A 23,038-nucleotide genomic window follows, 5' to 3' on the forward strand; every position below is an offset into this window, starting at 1 on the left:
GAATGACCGACTGATAATACTTACGTAAGTATTGGTATTTTTTGTTTATCAGTTACTTTATAATATATTATTTCTCATACTGACTTTTGCTCTCGTTGCCTGAGATTGGCAGGCAGAGATCTATTTTAGAGATTAGGTCACGTTTGTATAATTACTATTTGTTTTGTATTTTTGACTCTTAAAGCGATTAATCGTATATCTACAATGAATAGTATTCTTTAAAAAAAGATTAAGTATAGATACCGAGAGGGCGTGTTTATTCCGATCGATTGGTTGGATCCCGGCCAAAGCTAAACTAGCCGGAGGTATGCCTTATTTATAGACCTGTCGACTGTCATTTGTTTAAATTAGTTCATTGTTAAATACCGACAGATCTTTGAAGAAGCCGGTAAAGTGTGCTCGGATATCGCTTTCATTTATTGCGTTATTCTACTTAATACGTAGACGTTAATGATTCGCCTTATTTGTATTGAGGTCGTCTTAATTGTTTACATTGTTTCATTATTGGTTTTAATAAGGGCGTCAATTGCTGCTTAGACATAAGCCTTTGAAGACGTAATAAGGTGTCGACCACAGTTTTCAGCTCGCATCAACAGTGCAGCCATATAGTATAGCGTTGTTTGTTAGTTAATAACACTTGGACTCTCTAACATCCATCCATCTTAGACTATTCCTTTATTTTTCTATCCTCTAAGGTTTCCATAGTCTAAGCTATTGACACGGTCGACCAGTCAACGTCATAGACATTTTTTTATTTCGATTCTGTTGTGGTTCGTTAGATTCGCGTCTCTGGAGTTTTGCTATTTGTGTTTTTGATGTATTTATTTTTAGTTTTAGAAGAAAATAAAAACAAATCCGATATCCCAAGCAAAGTGGGAGGTTAAGTACCGTCAGGGGTATAAACTTGATAGTGCCATTACTGCACACGAGTGACATTAAAATTATGCATATGGGTAAGCGTGTTTTATTAAACGTAAAACGCTCTCCCCTCCCGCTTTGTCAACGGCGGCAATAGCCATTATATGGTTTATGACTACCCACTTTTTCCTGCGATCGCCGCCGGCGGCGGTGGGTGGTGGCGAGCGAGTTTAATTCCACTAAGGTCGTGTTTAAATAATCCCGAAAAGTACTTTCAAGTTTGAACGTTGAAATCCATTTAATTTACTGAAATTCATTATTTCAGCACTACACACAGAAAGTTCCGATTTTTTTTACTGTAACATTTATTAACATTTATTCTGCAATTCTTATACATAAGAATTTTTTTTTTCGTACCAAAATTGCGTATATTTGTCTTTACAAACAAACCAACATTTCGGGCCATTCACAGGACGCCGATTCAGAACTCTTCGATATTTCAACCGAATCGTTCGAATTGAAGGGCGCTTTTCGACTTATTAAGAACATTCCAATTAAACGTTCAATTCTCGGCTACTCTCGATCTCCGTCAGACATCCGTCCGAAACAATTACTGTCAAATTGTTGCATCTACCGTGTGTAGGCTTTCATATTGGGCCGGTGAAAAAGTTTTTGCATTTAATAATTAAGTCGCAAAACAAACACTTTACTTAAAATTTTATTTATACCTTGACAAGGTCATAAAGAATTCCTTTAATAAACGTTTTTTGAAGAATATTTGGAATATTAATTAGTTGTACTAGCTTTTTGCATTCTTTTTATTACACTTACATTTTCTTCCTTTGTAAATCTATAGTTGATTTTACACGTAGAATTTTAAGGTGAACTTCTAAAAATTCTTTTAACAAGTTTAATAACAGTAATCTGCCAGATAACCAATTACTTAGTCTCAAATAGGTCTAGGAGTTTTCTTATGGGTACCAGAGCAACGGTGTTCAATCTGGGGTGGTTCCCAGAACATCCAGTCCAAAATCAATTTAGAAAAGTTCATTTCCCAATTTGGTCCTACCGGGAATCGAACCCGAGACTACTTCATCCAGTGTCGTCGTATAATCTGTTGGGACACCGAGGTCGTGTAAGTGTCATGAAACAGCGAATATATGGTTTATGTGTTAGTATATAACCAGAAATAGAGACGAAATGTCATTTAGTTTGTTTGAAAACTATTTTGACATATCATTACGGTGACAGCTGCGCTCCCATTGGCCAGCAATGAATTTGAAACAATTGACGGGTGTCGTCAATTGTTTCACTTCAAATCGACCACTTTAACTTGAGCTTTGCTATAATGGACGAAATTGAAAAATTACATATTTAATATTTAATTACCGATAAAATGTGATTCCGTTTGTTTTGCAATTAGACGTTTTGCTGTTTTTCCCACACCACCGAATGGAACAGGCCCGATGTTATCTTTATTACAATAAATACAGAATATTTTTGGAATATACGGAGACGTACACACAGGTCAGTTGTTGGCGCTGTACTATTTCAGTTTTCTAATTTGTGAAATCAGTGCAAAGGAGAGTTGATATTTAAAAGTGATATAAGGTCCATTTGCCTGATGAGTTGCCAGTGATGGATGGCCCTTATTTCGTCTCAATTTCTTGTTTTATACTCAATGATGTGCTTAGGCATAATAGATACGAAGAGACACATATGTAGAGGCACTTTAAGAAGAAGAAGAAGAATACTCACCTCTAAAGTACCTATACAACTATATAATTTTAACAGTAATTGACGTGAAGTTTTACAATTAGAAAATGAAGGTAATTTGTAATCCAAGGGTACAATCTTTTCGTTTCGAGATTTTTGATGGCAGTGACAACGGATAGAACAAACGTAAAGTGGGTGATAGACGTACGAGTGTATACGCGTACTTGTGGCTCGACGACTTTTTTTACTCATGTGTCACCCTAAGTACGCGAATTTTAAAACTGCGCGCAAGTCCATCAGCCATCAAACATGTTTGAAATCTTGCTCGTAGCCCGCCTCGGCTCGCATCTGTCAGCGTCGCGAGTCACGACCCGCCATTTGGTTTCAAATGAAATAGCTTCTATCATGCAGGTATCTTGTTTAGCTATTATAGGTGTAACTATGTGCAGAAGTTCTTCGTACAACGATTCGGGCATTCTTAAATAATTACGAAAGTCTTCCTTTTCTTCACGTAACTCTCTTACTAAGTTTACATGTGATAAATGCTCTGTTTTTAACCGACTTCAAAAAAGGAGGAGGTTCTCAATTCGACTGTATGTTCTTTTATTTTGTGTTTTTTTTTCTTTTTTTTGTATGTATGTTACGCGATAACTCCGGTATTTGTGAACCGATTTTCATGATTCTTTTTTTGTTGGAAAGGGGGTACTTCCATAGTGGTCCCATTTCATTTTGAAGAAAATCATCCACCTCAAAGGGTGGCTGTTCACGCATGAAGATTCACTTACTTAACTTAATTACTTTTAGCAATTATTTAGTTGATTTTGCTATTTCTCCAGTTCAAGGCGTTTTTGTCTCGATATACTTTGAGTAGTGTCGTAGTGAGAACCTATTTTTATTATCTCCAATATCAAGTCCTGTATAGTGGCAAACTAGGGGATATTTCAATGAAACTTAGCAAATAGACGTAATTACACGTACTTTTGAGGTCGGTTTTTTTAGTACTCTGTACTGTGATTATCGTAAGTTAGTTCTTCACCCACACTCGCCGATTTTGTCTTCTTTTTTAGTTTTCAAAATATTATATGACATTATTCCCAAATAACACAAGACCTCCTCCGCGAACGACATCGCGTAACATTATAAGCTAATCTGTCGTGTGTCGCCGACGTCGAGCTGAGTAAGAACGCAAACTTTAAAACCGCGATTTTTAACCTCGTACGTCTATCACCCACTTAAGAATAGTGAAGAGAAAGAGAATTCGAGAACGATTCAAAATTTGAAAAATACGTGGCCAGGAACCAGAAAAGAGGATGATAAATAGGTGGGATGTCGACAAAGGAGGTCAGCGTCCTCACACAGTCTTTCACTAGATACATTACAACAACAACACTGAGTACAATTTTAAACTTAAAGGTTTTTGAAAAAAAAAACAATGTAGAAAGAAAATAAAAAAATACAAAGAAGATATCAGTACGTTAACTTACTAGTATTAGTCCGCGGAGACCGGTTAACGCCGATAACGTATCTATTGCCCAATATGCCCATCGTATAATCCAGATAGACGAGAAACTGGTGACTTGAGACTTAGTTTACTTCTTATCTTCTAGATATAAAAATTATAAACCTAATTTGTCGGTATTAGCGCGTTGAGGCTCTACAACCGAAGTTCAATGCCATTAAAGAACAAAACCAGGAGAGCTCATCAACAACTATTGCGAATTCAATAGACCGATCCTCCATTCGACTGGCATCTTGAAATGTGTGTAGGCACGTAGAAATTACCACAAGAATGTGGTGCCTGGCCATGGAAAGATGATGGCACACTGAGACATCTAACATTGAAAGTAACTAATATAATTAACAAAATAAGGAGGTTTTCTTTATATTTGTTTTGTTGGAATTTTCTTTTTTTTGTATGTATGTGTGTGTGTGTTACGCGATAACTCCGGAATTCGTGAATCGATTTCGATGATTCTTTTTTTGTTGATAAGAGGATACCTCGGTAGTGGTCTCATTTAAATTTGAAGAAAGCATTCCCCTCTAAGGATGGCAAACTAGGGGTAATCGATTTCAATAAAACTTGGCAAATAGATGTAAAATACCTAGAGGTCGGTTTTTTAGTACTGTTTACTGAGATTATCTATTATGTAGTTCCTGTGGCTACACGACTACGATTAAAAACTTATTAATTTAGGATTTCCAATAAATATCTACGTACAAAAGTCAAAATATTACGACGAAAACGGCCAAGACCACTGGGGATCGTTGATCGTAGTCTATGTCGACGAAGGTAATGCTCCATTTGTGTCGAAGTATATCTTATTGCCAACTTCGTGTGTATACTCGGCAAATAGACTGTGATGACGTAAAGGACTTTCTATATTTATGTACTTGTTAGCTTACCACAGTAATAAATATTCTGACTTATATTCTATAAAGAATTATTCATTGTCCTTCCACTTACTTTTATGACACTAATAAGGATGGGAAGAAGAAGTTGTGTGCTTGGTGGTAAGTGACACACATGCCTGTCCATAACAGTCGCAGTGCCACTCAGAGCTTTAAATCGCAAAGATTCGAGGGGCACTCTTGACAAGTCCCATGTGCCAGTAATTTCATCAGCACCTTCACCCTTTAAAACCGGAACATAGTAATGCTCACATCACCGTTTGGCGGCTGAAATATGTCGCCTTATTTTCTCAATCTCGTATCCTAAAGCACAAAGTTACCGAAATGCAAAATGTGGATTGTATATATAAATTTAGCAGGCTGATTTCACATCATATTTCCTTCATATTCACAGACTGGTTTTTGACTTTTTTCGACTCTTTATGAGATACGAGTTTGAGAAAGTAAGGCACCGAATAAGTAAAGTGGAAATACTTCCCTGGAGGAATTCTTTTACGAGTACAAGGAACTCTACTGCTAGGTGCTATATTTATTGGGGTGCACGAAAAGAGCTTTCCTTCTTGCCTTCTTGTACGTCTAGCGCACCAATCGGGGCAACAGTCGGCGAGTACGTTACGTCGATTGGCATGCCATATATGCCCTCGGTACGTTATGAAGAAGAAGAAGATTGGCAACACTCAGTCAGTCAGTACCTGTAGCCCCTTTCTCAGCACTCATCATGTACTGGTCCACTACGTAATGACATTCACTGTCACTCTGTCTATTGGTGGAAATGGCATGAAAATCCGTTCAGTAGTTTTTGAGGTTATCGTATGTATACATAAAATGAACGAAAGCGATTTAGGAAGATCATTGTTAACGATGCGGTGCATTGCGGCCCGCCAGGACGTGAGCCTCTAAAATATTTGAGTACTTTAAGTTATTTGTTGTTATCATCAGTGAATTTTTTGTCACGATTAGCTGGCCGCCCTAGGCCCGGACCTACTAGGCTTTAGGGCAAATCCGCCACTGACTAGCGCCCCACTAAAGCGAGGGAAATATATTCCACAAACATTGAGTGATACTGACGGCAGCCGTGTTCAGAGCAGTGCATATTTTTTATAAATATTTTTAGATACATAGTCTTACTTTATTATGTTGGAATTAATGGTTTCAATTTGTGGGACTGTAGTGCTTGTTCCTGGAAAGTCATACACAGAATTATGAATAGTAATTGTTGTATCACTGGTACCTGAATAAATAGTGTTTTGTTTGTTCAAAATATTTGTTATTACTTTATTTTAGAGTTGAAGAGTCCCAATATCGAAAATTGTCTTAACTCCTGTGTATCATCAGCCTTAATTAATTATGACCGATGAATAGTCACGAATTAGCCGTCGATAAAGCCGTTGAAAGCCGAAGTGCGTGTTCGAGCCGACCGGAGCAGTGTGTTTTAACTATATTGTTATATATACGTCTCTAATCAAGTTGATTGTTCACGGACTTAAATAGTATAGCTCTATTTAAGTCCGCTCAGAATAAAATGGTCAATTTCAGTCACATTGTCCGTGCTGTGCCATTATTCGTTATTTCTGATATATTTATTTATTATTCTGTGAAGAAATATTTGTTTATCGAGTAGCTAGATTTTCGCAATTGTTACACATAAGCAATGAATTCAATGAGTTGAAGTGACAACACGAAGTGAGCAGGTAGAAAAACAGTAGGAAAAATATGGAATATCGAACATACCATACAAAGATTACTTGTAAAATAGGCCAGAGTGTTTATAATTAAAATGCTATAAGGCGATTAACACACTGAACCGCGCGAAATTGCGTTTTTTAACGTTGTACTGAAGTACCTCAGTTTGTATGGAAAACACGCGCCGTCGAACACACTGACAACGCTTCTCCGGCGCGGAGGGGCGCGGCAAACCGCAGGGTTATGGCACACTGCGCTCTGCACTATCGCTCAGATTTTTAATTAATTTGTGTCTATTCCAGTAATTGTCGTTTTGATTTTCCCTAACAAATAATCAAAGGATTCAGTTGACATACGAGTACGTGTGTAGTTGAAAAATCAATCTTCATATTTTCTTAAACCTTTGAAATGTAGTTGAATGTTATCTTCGGTGTGTTTTAATTTGAGTAAACAGAAACCAAATCGACAGGATAACTGCGGCGTCCCGAGTGGGTTCTGTGTTATTAACCATTATTGTCAAAGAAGGATCTCTGCTACATGTACAATCACAGATTAAACTGCGCGTTGACGCAGATCTGCATCTCCGCCACCGCGCGCGTGATTACGCGTCTCGCGCACCGTCGCGGAGCGCGGATCAATGTATTAATCGCCTTAAAACCAAAGAAGTTTAACACCTTCCCGTAATATAAACACCCTGTATACATATACAATGTACAAGTAATAGTCATATCAAAGTAAACTGCACACAAAACAACAAATAAAATGAACACACTTTACTTTGACACATTTAAAGAGGCACCTTATGTATACATGAACTGTACACACTTTAATAATAACCTTTAACTGCCTCCGTGGCCGCAGAGGTCCCAGGTTTGATTCCCGGGCCGGGAGAAATATTTGTATGGCCTACATTTATTTCTCTTGTGAGTTTGGGTGTAATTTGTGGTTGTCTGTGTGTCCATGGCAGCCGCGACGCAGGGTTTCCCTAGTGCGGGGCTATGTCGAGTGTGTGCGTTATTTTATAAAAAAAAGTGGAGTAATGTCAATAAACTTAAAAAATCAATAAAATGTTTAAAACCGTAAAACTCCTTCGTAAAAATCCATCTGGCTTGATCAGCCCAATCCATTTGCGGCCTTTAATTTTTAACCATTAGTTTACAACAAGAGTGTTTTTAAAGTTATTTTAAAATATTTGGTGAGCCAACAGATTAATAGATCAAGTTGTCATGTTATGGTGGGCCACTGCTGCAAGTACACAAGCTATCAAGATTTCCATTAAAAATTGATCTTTCTGTTATTATATCGAAAGTTTGTACACCCAAATGTTAGGCCGCGTACAAAATGTAATTATTTCTCTCAACAGAAACTGATAGTATACTTTTTTACCATGTCAAGTGATACGACAAACAAGTCGTGCGTAGTAAGGCTCACATTACTGTTTAACGGCAGAAGTAGGTAAAGTAACAGTACCTCTCTGGACGAACTCTTTTACAAGCTATTTACTGCTACTAAATTGTAATACTACCCATTACTATAGGACGTTACACTTGCAGCATTAATTTCTTCAACATCAATATCGAGCTTTTTACACGCTCCACTACTGGGGACGGATCTCTAATAAGAGGGTGTCCACACTGAGCCAATGCGGGTTGGGGGCTTTATTTGTTTTCCGAGGGTTGTGAACCTTCTTCAACGTGCAGGTTTCACCACGATGTTTTCCTTTACCGAAAAGTTCATAGTGTTTCGAATTATTATTATAATATAATTATATATTAGCGTTGAATTTCGAATAAAATTTTGCATATAAATTGGTACGAAGCCCGGATTCAAACCCAAGGTCTCTGCTTGAGAGGCGGTAGGTGAAAATATTAGGCTGTCATACTTACTTACTTCGGTGGCACTTGGACGCAAAGAGGGTCTTGGCCTCCGACATCAGATTCTGCCGCTCCTCCAGCCACTAGCACCGAGGTCCTTGAGATCTTTCAGAGCTTCATCGCTCTACCTGAGGCGTCCGACCGGTCGTCCTCCTTTCCGTAGTCCGAGCCAGCCGAGTCTCGCAGCTTTTGTTTCTCCCACAATATTGGGCCCGGACATTAGATATTCAATCTGAAGGTTCTTCCTTGCCCTCCAGCTTCCACCCATTAGGCTACCATAGCTTTTATAATATCATTTTCTTACCTTACAGCAATAATTAAGACTACCGACACGAGACAACTTTCCTTTCTTTCTTTCTTCTACTTTTTCTCAGGCTCCAGCTGAAACTAGCGCTGACTCTCTGTCCATAATTAAGCTAACGTGACTGGTCTTCCAAGTTCCTTAATAGTCGAATAAATGTTTCTTTCTTTCTTTCTCGCCTGATCATTATTCTCTACTCATTATTATTAGTGGAATACTTTACTTGTGTAGTTACACGAGAATAGTTACAGCTCAAACCTAGTGTGCAATTATTAGCCACAAACAGCGACGGGTGTCCCCTCTGTCTCCCCTCACCCTGTTCGATTATTGAACACTTGAGTTCAACTAAATACAAACAATAGAAAACCTTATCGATGAGGTGGTAAGTTATGAAATCGTTTGTGCGGCAAAATTAATTTCAAGCAAGGCCTATGTAGGGCGACCATGGTAACACGGGACTTACTTATATTTACGGTACATAATTACTAAAACATAGTGCTTATGATAATGAGATAGCTTTCTCTGTCTTTTGCAAACCAACAAAGGCGACAGCAAAATCTCAAATTGAACTCGAAATTAATAGTGAAACAATTAACATTGCAATTGTAATAGAAGTATCAGAAATAAAACTACTTTTTCCGATCTGAATCGCATGAAGCTCGAACTGGAACGTGTTTATATTTTGTTCTTAAATCATTGACTTACAATTATATGGACGTCGGGTCCGCGCTAAAAAGTGTCCGCACTTGTAAGGCGCTAAAATCGTATATAGAGCGCGACACTCCGCTCTAGTCTTCATTTGTTCGACTGACAGCGCGATACTGCGATGACATTACAATTTAAATTTCGAATAGGTTGACTTGGGACATTTTTTTCGTGGTTTTTGTATTACACCCGTCGTCCATTTATTTGTAAGTCAATGTCTTAAATTAATAATTTCTTAGTTAAGAATAGGGCTGTTTGCATTAATATTAACATTAACTGGTATCGCCAAAAGACAAGACAAGAAAAGTACCGCATAAAGAGCACCAAAAGTTGGATTGTTTGAAAAAAGAAAGCAAATATATGCGAGTTACAACACTAACTTTTTTTTTATTAACCTATTATGTCTCACTGCTCCCTGTCGTTGGCGATCTCCCATCACTTTCTCTCAAACCCATCAAGATAGTCCCGCCAACGCCTTCTCAGCCGTCCACGTCGTCCCTTTCCGTCCTCGGGCGCACAACGAGTGACGACGTTTGCCCACTTCTCGGGTTGTATTTAATTTTGTTTTTAATAAAAATATTAACATCTTCTCTTAGCGAACTTCAACAAGTGGTCGAATTAAACAATAATTACATTATTATAATTTACTTCGCACCCAGAAACGCACGGATAACGTTATTTTGTAAATATAATACTTTTTACGAGTACGATTCCTACATCACGCATATGAAGAAACTACGAGAGTTACAAGGTTCATCTCTAAAAGGCTTAGGTTCGCAGTAATAAAATACCACCGTATATATCCTACTAATCCCTATTACATCGTGGTGCTCCTACCACAAACCACATTGTAATTAGAAGGTAAACCGTTTGTAATTGTTTAGCGTCCCATGGGGCACATACTCGAGCCACATTTTACGCAGCTGCGGTGTTAATAGGCAAGTTCCGGGAACGGTCTGTACTTGAATTGTATCGGGTCTATAGAATCGGACGTTTACGCCTAAACGTTGATTGAATTGTAAAATATGTTTAAAGATAAAATGAAATTAGAAACGTTTAATTAATGTTTCAAACAACCAGACCAATAATTTGGTCTTAAACTAGGGAATTCCTTATATTATGAGTTCGGAGCACCCGAACTCTGGGGCACAACTTGAACTTAGACCAGAATCAATTTAGAAATTCATGTCTCAAACTGGTCCTACCGCCTCAACGCTTGCAAACCGCTGGGCCACTAGTGTGGTCAATTAATACGTTACCAATATTGCACAGGTTGTAACAAAAAGGTGCAATCTTTCTCTTTAGTGCGAAAGCGCGTTAAATATATTTTTTAACCGACTTTAAAAAGGTACACAAGCGTACCGTACAAAGCGAAAATGGCGGATGTGGTTGGCGCGCGTGAAACGCTAACTAACCACTTCTACTGTACTTATTGTTGTGTGATTTTACTACCAGTTTAATCACCATTCTTGACATTATAAATGAATGCATTGGTGACAAATGTCTAACGTCAAAGTAATTGACGATGTTAGTTAAATTTCGTATTGAATAGTTGAAAATATATTTGTTCAATATACGATAATGTATAGACGCGGTAACAAAGTTCGGAACTATTCGTGTTTTCCGAATTTTCCCGAAATCCAATTTTTATTCACTACAATATGTGTAATATTGTCTGATCAAAATCTAGAGAAAGAAGAATTTTCTATACAAATATTCGACGGAAATAATTATGACAAATGGAGATACAGATTGAAATTATATTTGGAGATGAAAGGTTTGGTTTATTCTCTGTTGTGATGACCTCGTAACAAGGTCATCACAACAGAGAATAAACCAGAAAATATTTCAACATTGATTGGGTTAAAATGGAACTAAAAGCGAAAAATTATATTGTTAACAGCGTAAGCGATACTCAATTGGAAATAATAATATCTCAAGATAAAGCTGTTAAAATGATACAAAAGTTTGATACAATTTACCAAGCAAAAACATGTGCAAGCAATTGCTGTGCAAAAGATAATTACTAAAATAAAAGATGGCGGATGATGACAATCCAGTCGAATTGTTAAATTTGTTCAAGAAGAATATAAACGAATTAAAAAATGCCGGAGAGAAAATGACTGAAGAAGACAAATTAAACTATTTACTATTGAGTCTTCCACCCAGATGCTCACATATAGTTGACATTGTTGATGCATTACCAGAAAAATCGGTAGAATATATTAGCCTAAATTGCTTCTGCAATACAGACAAAAGGAAAAGAAAGATGAGAGAGAGAGAGAGAAAGAGAGAAAGTGATGTGAAAGGAATAGAATCTTTCAATATTCGCAAAAAAATTTCGACATTACAAATAGGAAACTCTTATAAGTGTAATCAACCGGGCCACTTCCAAAGAGACTGCCCGAGAAATAGAATATTTATTCCAAATTGGCGCGGAAATTATAACTTTAGAGGGAACAGTAACATACGAGGATATTATAACTGGAGAGGTTAAAAATTACAGACGACAAAGTAACTTCCGAGGAAAACGTTATATTCGAGGCATAAATAAAACCCAAGGCATGACTCGAGAATGCCATTTAAACACAGGTGAGGAGTATACTGGGAAAGGATTGACATTTAATGTTGAAGTGATGTCTTCTGAGAAAGATCCGGTGAGTGAAGATTGTAGTAACACTGAAATATTGACATACATAGTTACTAGATAGTGGCTGTTCTGATCACATTATAAACAATAATAAATATTTTTCAGATTTAAAAAATTTAGATTGTCCAGTCGACAAAGGTAGGAGATCGTTTTCCTTTTAAAGCAAGTAAATTAGGAAATGATTTGATGCACACTACATGAATATTACAAATGTTCATTATGTACCAGGTATGAAGCGAAATCTATTAAGTGTGTCCTCCATTGTTAACTATAATAATTATATAATATTAGATTGGTCTGGGGCCAAAATTTATGGGCTTAATAATGTTTTAGTAGCGGTTGTAGAGGAAAAATAAATAAATTATACTTATTGAATGGTAAAGTATGTAACAATATTGTAAAATCCTACACAACTTGTAAAATGTCAGGAAAGGAATAATGGCACAGATTTCTTGGGCAATTTCATAAATTTAAAAAAGTTATATGATCAAAAATTATTGCCCGGCTTATCCGAAAAAATTGAAAATGATTATATACAGTGTGAAATTTGCTTACAGAATAAGATGTTTAACTTACCTTTGAGAACAATCGACGACGAGCGAATGAAGTTTTAGAAATATTTCATATTGACGTAAATGGTCCATTAAATTTCACAGGTATTGACGGTGAACGCTATTTTGTATCTTTTATCGATGACTATAGTAGGATTGCTAAAGTTTTTTGCAGTAAATACAAAAGTGAAGAGTTCGAATGTTTTTTGGAATACATGAATTTTGTTGAAAATGTAACTGGGAAGAGAATAAAAGAGCTGCGAAGTGATAATGGAAGAGAATACATCAATAAAGATATGTACAGATTGGCTAAAAAAGAGGGATATACCATATATATACCATAAATCCATGTCCACCATATACATATGAATTAAACGGAGTAGCAGAAAGATTTAATAGATCAGTAATGGACAGAGCTAGATGTTTATTATCAGAAGTAAAAATTGAAAAAGAATACTGGCCAATATGTGTAGAGACAGCAGCATATATAGGAAATAGATGATTAATGAATACAGCGATTAAAAAGACACCATATGAAATATTTACTGAAAGAAGACCAGATGTGTCAAACATAAGAATAATTGGAAGTAAAGTATTTGTGAGAATTCCTGAACAAAGACGAAATTCAAAATTTAATCCAACGGCAATAAAAGGTATTCTAGTTGGTTATACAGATACAGGATAGAAAATCTTAGTACAAAATAGAATAGTTACAAGCAGGCACGTACGATTTGTGGATAAAATAGCTAGATTTATCGAATATAACAGTGAAGATGAAGATAAAAGAGAAGTTGATGATAATTTTACTGAACCAGCGCAAGACACGGAGACTACTAATATAAGAGAGATAGGATAATGAAAGAAATAATAAAAACGAAAATGAACAGGAATTAATTATATATATGGAAGACCCCAAAGAACCAAAAAGACTCCCGAGAGATATAAAGACTACGTTGTTTATGTGAATATGTGTAATGCAAATGTTCCTGAAAACTATGAAGAGGCGATAGCTTGTTCTGAATCTGTTAAATGGCAAAAGGCTATGCAGTTAGAGATAAACAGTTTGAAAAGAAATGGAACTTGGGAGATAGATGAACCAATAGTGAAAATAGAGGATTGTGTGAATATATACGAAGATAATGTGGGTGCAATAGGCTTGGCTAAAAATGGTAAATTTTCCAAAAACTCTAAGCACATTGACATTAGTTATCATTTTGTGTATGATTATGAGAAGAAAGGCCTCTTTAGTACAATAGATTCCTTCAGAAGATCAGGTTGCTGATATAGTGACTAAAGCTCTGTGTAAAGTAAAATTTTTGAAATGTAGAGGATTGTTAGGTATTAACGTAAACGTAATATTAAGGTACTTTATATTAATGTAGTGTATTTTTCCCATTATGAGATACTAAATCAAGGAGGCATGTTGGAAATATGATTTAGTTTCTCAAAAGGCTGTGTTCCGAAGTTTTTAAGAAAGTGAGATTTACTTTATGCTCTAGTTTTTTGTTTTTTGTCTTTGGGGGAATTGTGTGTAAGATGTAAAATGGTGGTGGTTAATTTGAATTTGATTATTTAGAAATGTAACGTTTTATTTTAACACTACAGCCAAAGAGTTCCATTTTTCAAATATTGTTTATGTAAGTGGCCAGTACCGGAAACTTATATGCGCCCTATGTATGACTGAAAGTCCAAAGTATTGTTCTTTTCTTTATTTTTCGTTCTGTACTTGACGAAATCATTAATAAGGTGAGACTTTTGTTTAAATTATGAATACGTTCTAGACGATTCGATTCTCTTAACAATCGCATTGAAGTGAATCGATTAAAAAAATTGATAGATCGTATGCAATTGAATCGACCTTCATAAAAATAGAACGTATCGTGCATCTCTACGTATACATACATTACGTAACAGTCGTTTAATTTTATGTCTATTTTAAGTAGTTTAACAAAATGTTTTTGTTGATTATTAGAGAGTACTAATTACTAATACCCCTTCGGGTTTGTACTCGTATTATCTGTGTAATGCATGTGCTAACATTGTTTGCAATATTTTTTTGTAATTTGCGAAGGAAATAATAAAACAAAATTCATTCTCCATTATTTTCAGATTCATTGTAATATTTTGATTGATGGCCCAGCCAGTGAACGCGAAGGCGAAATCAATCGGAAATTGGATCTGATCGAGGCACCTGTCAATTTTCTCGAGTTGGGTATACATCCAGATGTTTTCGTTGCGCACACTGCGAACTCATAAAAGTGTCAAACTTTCTGTAACCTAATAGCGTTCTGCTGTTTTGGACACTGCTCACATAGAAACATAGAACATTCTCCAGTCTGAAAATAAAGGTCATGTTTGACGTGCACTTGTTTGAATATTGCGTCAACCGCGGAAGAAAAGAAAACAATGAAAGGGCCTTATGTCTCGATTACTACCATATAACGTATAACATAACACACTCACTCATGGCCCCGCACTAGGGAAACTCTGTATCGCAGGTGCCAAGGACAAACACAAATTACACCCAAACTCACCTGGCCTGGAAATCGTACCCGAGACCTCTTCGTGGCAGTCCAGCACGGTAACCGTAAACCAGAATTGCTGTCGCCAAAACTCACACTATCATAATCTTAAACACTATGAACTCTTGATAGTGATTGGTCGTAGTTTATGGTTTATATTTTAACACATTTATTTCTCTAAACAGAAACATTCACTTGCAATAAGAAATACTAGATTTAGATTACAATAACGAAAGAGCATCGGAATCGTTACCTAAATATATCAGAACAAATTCACGTTTACACAACGTTTAGACTTAAAATTTATGTTTTGAAATAACCATGCCAGACCTACTTACATCAATAATAAGAAGCTTGTTTTAATATAGGTAATCAGAAATGTTTTAAGTATGATTCACATTAGACCTTGCCGGGCGCGAGCCGTATCCGAATTATCCGAGCCTCAGACTTGCTGCATATTCATATTCACGTTAGACCGTGCCGGGCGCGGGCCGTGTCCGACAGACGCATCCGAGCCTCGTACGCGCCGCATGATCTAAATTAGACTGAGTCATTCAGTAGGACGCGGTTTACGTTCGAACGCGAACGTAGAGTTGTATCATATTATAAAGCACTGACTAATTTCTTATATAATCAAGAAATTTTTCATCATCCATTTTTTAAAGAACAACGTAGTCACTCTCCTTAAAGTCACACACTCAGACGGGGAGCGTACGACGCATTTGGAGAGTGTTCATATTATAACGAGTCGAGGCGGGCACATCCCAGACTCGGACGAGCTCGGAAGCAGCTCGGGCGTTCCTCGTCCGTGTCACGGACTCGACACATTGTAATGTGAATCACTTCATATAAAATGTACGCAGCGTACCCAGAACCAATTATGAAAGTTATTTGCTTAAGTGGTCCTATTGGAAATCGAGCAAGTGAAATTTTCATATAGCGCCCACCGCGTTGGGCCGTTGTAGTCGCCATTCGTTTCATATATTCTTGTTTATTCAGGTATTTTTAATAGAAACGTTTACTTTTTCTGTTTTTAATATATTGTTTGGTTTTTCCATTCCCTGCGCGCGTTTTGAAGTATGACGGATGAGAAAGTTATATTAACTTTATACAAAACAAATATGCGAAAAGAGCCAAACAGAAAGAAACGCAATTTCATGTTCTCCTTTGAAGCGCTCTTCAGTTTTTTTTGTTTCTCATCAGAGTAAAATATTGTTTAACTTTGTTAATGAATGAATATTGAAACAAGGGATCGCTCGTATTTTCTTTTTGTATCCACTTACGGATGATTGGTATGAACAAAACATATGCAGTTAGTAATGACCAGTGATCGGAGTAGGTACCTAGACTTCGAGGAACAGAGAAAGAAATTGGAGACTACCTTACGACAATAATTATTTCTTCCGGATTTTTTCCGGGTTTCGCGATTTTTTTTTATGAGATCAAGTAACGGGACGAACAAGTCGCCCACCTGGTGGTAAGTGATACGCCTGTCCATAACAGTTGCAGTGCCACTCAGTGCTTTAAATCACAAAGATCTGAGGGGCATTGCCACTGCGCCCGTCACCCTGAGACATAAGTTAACAAGTCCCATGTGCCTGTAATTACATCAGCACCCTTACCCTTCATTTTCGAAAAGCAGTAATGCTCACATTACTGTTTGGTGGCAGAACTAGGTAAGATGGCAGTACTTCCCTGGACGAACACGTTCGCAAGGAGCTCTACTGATACTAGATCAATTATCTGCTACTAAGTTAATCAAATCACTTATGTACATTAAACATTGACGTTATTTGGTGGATATGTAAACTTTACGAAATGCCCATAAATTTACAGTTCGTTTGAAACACGTATCTTAATAATTCTAATTAAACGTATGAAGTAAGAATTTTTTGTCGGAATTGTCCTAAATATTTCTAAAAATTTGTAGTTGATTTCCCAAGACCCGAAAAAAATCCGGCACAAAAATTTGTCATAAGGCAGTTTCCACTTTTTGTCTCTGTTCCTCGAAGTTTTAGGTAAATATGCTGTACTTATTCCGACTGGTAATGATATAGTATATATATTACGAGCCCTATGGGCTCGATCTGGGGCGCGTGGTCGCTTTCAGATTACGGGGTGGTGCTTAATCTCTTCGGTGGCTAAGTGATTAGTACTATGGGCACTTGATGAAGGGGTTCCAGATTCGATCCCTTATTTGAGCCAATTTATGAAAAAAACATTTTAAAGTTGTTTCTGGTCAGGGTATTCTGGGCATTGCCATCAGAATTATCGTTACTCTGGTACTCATAATACAGGAAATTCCCTAGTTTGAGACCAGAAATTTGAAGTGATTGTCTGGCATTTTTCCCCTAAATACTTCTCTTTTTGGCATAGCTTTCAATAAAAAAGAATCTAATAGACAGACAGTCGAGATACAACAACGCTAAAAGATATGTAAGTAAATAAGATATTATTTCCACTACATCGGGAAGTATGCCTTACATTTTGAACAATTGTGAAATCTTGTACCCGTAATAGAGTCTCGGTATACTACCTACGTAAGTTGGCGTGCTGACGCTTCGGGCTTCGCCCTCCGCTAGACCTCGGCCTACGGCTTCGGCACTTACGACTTTAAAAAATTAACAATAGCCCTTTAATGGCGGCCATATTGACAAAAGGCAACGTGTTAATTTTGACTGCAAATTATTATTAAACACCCACATGCTGATTTTCAGTCGAATTAGAGCTTTAGAGATTCTATGGCAGCCATATTGAAAAATGGCGATAAACTAAAAAGCACTCCTAGAGATTCCCACATGTCAATTTTCAAAGGGATCAGAACTACTTTTACTGTACTGCCAACAAACGGTTGTATGGCGGCCATATTTGAAAATGGCGAAAAAAAACTTTTGACCCCAAATTATGATTAAAGACTCCTAAAGACCTCTGCATGCCAATTTTCAGCCATTTTGGATTCGCCATCTTGAATTTTTTTTACACAGGCAATTGACCACTATTACTCTGTATGACATTCCTTCCAGCACCTCCTACCTATCCCTAATAGTTTCCGTGATAGAAGGCTTCGAAATTTGTATGGCGGCCATCTTGTTTATTATATAAATTGACCAAGGTATATCTCATAAAAATGCACAAAAATTCCCCCCATGTGTTATAGTTTTGCAGGCCGTTGATCACTCGTCTATATTTTCCACATATTTAATTCTTTGCCTTGGAGCCTATCCGCGTACAACGGTATAAATATCTTTTTTCCACCATATCGGGAAGAATGCGTTCTATTTTTCTAAGTGAGTCAGGATTTGTAGCTTTATATATAAATAGTGAGACTACATTATTTTAGCTACCAGTTGTTGAAAAAAAAAGCGTAAAATTGAGTTTTGAAAGGCCCGCTCAGGAAGTTATCGTCTCTATGACGTACCTATTTCCTGAACAATCAATATTTTCCGATATTATGTTTAATTAATTAATTGGTGCCAAGTTTTGTTTGGTTTAATGGTCGGTGCGTGCTATTTAGAGATTCTTTACTCATTATTCCGAGTTATTGTTAAATATTTTTTAAATATAAATATGTCAGAGTTAAGGCCGGAAAGGGAGAAGTCGAAGGAAACACCTACAACGCAGAGTTTTTAGATTAGTCAGGAATTACTTGATAATTGGCCTATTCACTCTTCGTTATAAATTCTTTCAGCCAGCGGTGAAATAGAGACGCTAACTGATTGCAATTAGTTTATGCACTTTTCACAGTAATTAGTCAAAAGTATAAGAGATGGAAGAGGTTAAAATAGATTCTAAATATCACGCAGTAAATTCAGAGAGAGCGAGGCGGTACATCTTCACTGTCCAAGCAACTTACACAAAACGCTCCTTCCTGTGACCACACCCAGTTAGAGCTGTCAAACTGACATGACATTTGTAAACAAAGAAACCATGATCGAGACTAGCAAAAAAGATTCGTAGAAAACCTAGTAAATCGTTTATTTAATAAAATTGTTATTGTCAATTATGCTTGCGCAAACTTTTCTTCTCTTCATACTCGACTATGCCGATTGTTAGTTAGATGTGACCGGAGACCATCTGAATAAACTACAGCGACTACAAAACCTGGCTATTTGATTTATTTTGTATGCATTGTGTACGTTTTTGAATTTCGTGCTCGGTTAAAATGGCGCCCAATTCGCCTTCGCCGTGACGTACATATCCTGTCCGTTCTTTTTAATATACGACCCTAACTCGCCTTACTACTTTCGTAGCCGGTTCCAGCTGTTGCCCCGTCCACCCGCTCTAGACGTCCATGCACCACTAAGATGCTCGTTCGTCTCAACTGTAATATGAATTTCAAACATCGAGTATGTAACCAGAAATAGAGACGAAATAAGGGGCATAAATTCCTGGTAACACATTGGCGATACAGCTCTTATAAATATCAATTCTCGTTTGCACTGAAATATAGACTTATTATGTAATTGTTAGTTATAATGTTTAAGTTATACCTTTGTGTTTTTTGAGAAAATAAATCATATATTATTATTATAGACATGCCAACTACTGACCTGTGTGTACGTCTCCGTATATTCCAAAAAACATTCTGTATTTATTGTAATAAAGTTAATATCTCTAACAATGCCTTGCTGTTCTATTCGGTGGTGTGGGAAAAACAGCAAAACATCTAATTACAAAACAAACGGACTCACATTTCATCGGTAATTAAATATTAAATATGTAATTTTGCAATTTTCGTCCATTATAGCAAAGCTCAAGTTAACTGGTCGATTTGAAGTGAAACAGTTGACGACACCGTCAATTGTTTCGAACTGGGGCTAGCCAATCGGAGCGCAGTTGTCACAGTAATGATATCGCAGAATAGTTTTCAAACAAATTAAATGACATTTCGTCTCCATTTATGGTTATATACTCAATGATTTCAAAAGACTTCTCTGAAGTAAAGAAAATACTTGCATTCACTTATACCAAATCAGATTAACCACGCCGTAGTACAAGTACTCAAATATTTTTTAAACAAACTTACCTCGAAATTTTACAAGAAAACCGCTGTATTCAATAGGTGCCCTGTAAATACAGGCCAGGGTACTTTATAGAACCGATTCAGTACCTAATACGGCTATTTTGCAAAGGTTGATTTTTTTTCTTTGTAATACCAAGTAACGGGACGAACAAGTCGCCCACCTTACTTCAAAGGCACTAATAGGCACGCAAAAGCCCTCGCAGGTACTTTAACGCACTAAATGGCACTTGCGGGCCATCAAAAGCAATCGCTGATACTCAAAGGCACTAAAAGGCACTCAAAGGCACTCAAAGTCACTCAAAGGCACTCAAAGTCACTCAAAGGCACTAAAAGTCACTGACTGGTACTCAAAGTCACTCAGAGTCACTCAAAAGCACTCAAAGGCACTCACTGGCACTCAAAGGCACTCGCTGGCACTCAAAGGCTCTCGTTGGCACTCAAAGGCATTCGCGGGCACTCGCAGGCACCTAACTTAAGTAAAAACTTGAAAACATTTCCACTATGTGTAGTGGAGTCGCAGCCTTACAATCTGAACAGATTGTTACATTACAGGCAAATGCTCCTGGCGAAGGAGGCTACGGAATGTTACAAGTGTTGCGCAACGAACGCTTGGCTCACCTCGCTCACCACCTGTAATTTTCGCTTTTCAATGAAGGAGCGCCCTAACAGATCGTCTTGAAAGGTATACTATGGAAATCTGATGACATTATAATAATGTGGTAACTTTCGACCGATGCTGCAAACAGGACAGTTTGCAGACTACCCAACTCCTCAATAAACTATCGTGTTTGAGCTCATTAAATAAAATAAATAAATAACTAACGCATACGCTCTTAGCCGCGCACTAGGGAGACCCCGAGTCGCGGGTGGCATGCACACACACATAGAGATCCACAAATTACACCCAAGCTTACGAGGGAAATTAAATGTTAGGTACATTTAATTACAGGCCATACAAATATTTCTCTCGGGCTGGGAATCGTACTCGCTTCTGCGTGGCAGACCAGCTTAGTGACCGTTCGGCCACGGAGGCAGTTAACAAAAAAAATTGGTTTTTGTTGTTGGAAGCCTTTATTTTTTGGAGTATTTTAAATTTTAATTAAAGTTTTAACAGGTATATCTTTATGGTTAGAATACGTTAACACAGATTTTCAAACTACACCATTTCTTATGTTTTGAATAGAGATAAAACTCATAAAATACTTTCAAAAAACATAAACACACAAAAGAACAAAAGTAAACCAAAAAGTGTCGTTTAACTTTCATGGTTCAGATATCTCTCCAAGACATTTTTAATGTTAATATTTATGTCAGATCGGGTTGAAACTTTCCCGTCGTTCGTCCGCTAAGTTGTTCGTGTCTGGATTACGCGAGACAGCAAGTCCGCAAGTTAAATCTCCTTTCATGATACTAGTCGAGTATGAAGAGAAGGTCGAGTAGTCTAATACTGGCGCTGTTTTAGTTATTGGCACCTTATAAGGGCGCATTCAAATTAGACGCTTATAAAAGTGATACAGTGGCGCGTCTGTGGCGCTAAAGCTGCACAACTACAGCGCTTACACAAGCATCTAATTTGAAGGCGCCCTAAGAAGGAAATCCCATATCGCAACACATATCGTATATCAACGATTGAATTACAAGTGAAATTGTTATAATAATTTGTTTTGATAAAACATTTTTGTCTAGTTCCTCTAATGCAAAAATTAATTTTTCCTCATTTATTTGGGAAGTCCTAATGGCTTTCATAATTTCCAAATCTTGGTCATTTTATACATCTCTAAAGTTTCATTCCGTACATGAATAGAAAATTTTGAATCACACTGCATTAAGAAAATAATATATATTTTATTGAGATTTTTTGTGATATAACTCTACTAGTTTTGTTAGGATTATGAATATAAAGATCGAACACACAGAATGTACGCCAACTAATGACACACAAGAGCACCGAATGTCAACGACAAGTCAGTACATAGATCTATAACAAAAACCCAGGAGAATTTCGACAATTCGGTAACTGGACCCGTGGCTCAGATGGTCAGAGCAATGCTACGGTGCAGCATAAACGTCAAATCAAGTTCCACCGGGTCGACGAAGTGTTCGATCTTTGTATTCATAATCAAAATAATATATAATTGACTTAATACATTACTTTCATTACAGTTCTATATATTATTCATAAAATTGTGAATTGGACCTTTCGCAATCAATGTAACGATTGACCGATGGTCACTACTAACATATTAAAATATTATATATTGTTACCGTGTGATACTTACACCGTGAACACAGTTAATCTTGATAGATACCGTCTGTGGTGTTTTTAAATTCTCGTAGAGCCGGTCTCGTGGACGCCGGAACTCCCACGATAAAGCCATATGGGATATAACAGTTGGCTCATGGTGTCATAATATTTTTATACATGATTTCAAAAATTCAGACTGTATTACTGATTTCTCGTTTGTGATAACGCTTTGTTGTGGCTTCGTTACTTAGTAAAACGTCGTTTTGTACTTTTCCTTACCCAATAACTGAAATAGTGTCAAATAATCCCGTAATTGACACTATTTTAGTTATTGTGTCATAAACTCAAACAGTGTCAATAGCTAATTAACTGACTCAGTGTCGAAACTAATAAGTACAGTGACAATGACTAAAACAGTACTAAAACCTATAATAACACTGTCAATAACTGAATAGTGACAAAATTAAAAAATAGACGAAATGTTTGTTATCTTGCTTACAA

This window comes from Hyposmocoma kahamanoa, unplaced genomic scaffold (genome assembly GCF_003589595.1).
Source record: "Hyposmocoma kahamanoa isolate Upper Pololo Valley unplaced genomic scaffold, ASM358959v1 277, whole genome shotgun sequence".
NCBI lineage: Eukaryota > Metazoa > Arthropoda > Insecta > Lepidoptera > Cosmopterigidae > Hyposmocoma > Hyposmocoma kahamanoa.